The sequence below is a fragment of the Sinocyclocheilus anshuiensis genome, unplaced genomic scaffold, assembly GCF_001515605.1.
Source record: "Sinocyclocheilus anshuiensis isolate Anshui unplaced genomic scaffold, SAMN03320099.WGS_v1.1 scaffold1635, whole genome shotgun sequence".
In the NCBI taxonomy this organism is placed as follows: domain Eukaryota; kingdom Metazoa; phylum Chordata; class Actinopteri; order Cypriniformes; family Cyprinidae; genus Sinocyclocheilus; species Sinocyclocheilus anshuiensis.
The window spans coordinates 796,661-797,614 of record NW_015549682.1 but is presented as its reverse complement, the minus strand read 5'-3'; the positions used below and the strand labels follow the sequence as shown (position 1 = coordinate 797,614).

General features: G+C 61.2%; 1 protein-coding gene across 1 annotated transcript in view; it reads left to right on the top strand.

Moving 5' to 3' along the window:
• Nucleotides 1-954, top strand: part of LOC107660414 (neurofilament heavy polypeptide-like) — a 4,045-nt gene that overhangs the window by 1,222 nt on the left and 1,869 nt on the right. The window lies entirely within an intron of this gene.

Sequence of the window (954 nt, the reverse complement as noted above, 5' to 3'; positions counted from 1 at the left end):
CCGATTCCCTGACCAAAACCCCTGCCCTGGCCGTTTCCCTGACCTTGACCACTTCCCTGACCAAAACCGCTTCCCTGGCCACTTCCCTGACCAGTCCCTTGACCGCTTCCCTGACCAAAACCCCTGCCCTGGCCGTTTCCCTGACCTTGACCACTTCCCTGACCAGTGCCTTCACCGCTTCCCTGACCAAAACCGCTTCCCTGGCCACTTCCCTGACCAGTCCCTTGACCGCTTCCCTGACCAAAACCCCTGCCCTGGCCGTTTCCCTGACCTTGACCACTTCCCTGACCAGTGCCTTCACCGCTTCCCTGACCAAAACCGCTTCCCTGGCCACTTCCCTGACCAGTCCCTTGACCGCTTCCCTGACCAAAACCCCTGCCCTGGCCGTTTCCCTGACCTTGACCACTTCCCTGACCAAAACCGCTTCCCTGGCCAGTTCCTTCACCGCTTCCCTGACCTGTCCCTTGACCGCTTCCCTGGCCAAAACCGCTTCCCTGGCCGCTTCCCTGACCTTGACCACTTCCCTGACCAGTCCCTTGACCGCTTCCCTGACCTTGACCACTTCCCTGACCAGTGCCTTCACCGCTTCCCTGACCAAAACCGCTTCCCTGGCCACTTCCCTGACCAGTCCCTTGACCAAAACCCCTGCCCTGGCCGTTTCCCTGACCATGACCACTTCCCTGACCAAAACCGCTTCCCTGGCCAGTTCCTTCACCGCTTCCCCCCTCTTCCCTGGCCACTTCCCTGACCAGTCCCCTGACCAAAACCCCTGCCCTGGCCGTTTCCCTGACCATGACCACTTCCCTGACCAAAACCGCTTCCCTGGCCAGTTCCTTCACCGCTTCCCTGACCTGTCCCTTGACCACTTCCCTGGCCAAAACCGCTTCCCTGGCCACTTGCCTGACCTTGACCGCTTCCCTGACCAGTCCCTTGACCGCTTCCCTGGCCAGTCCC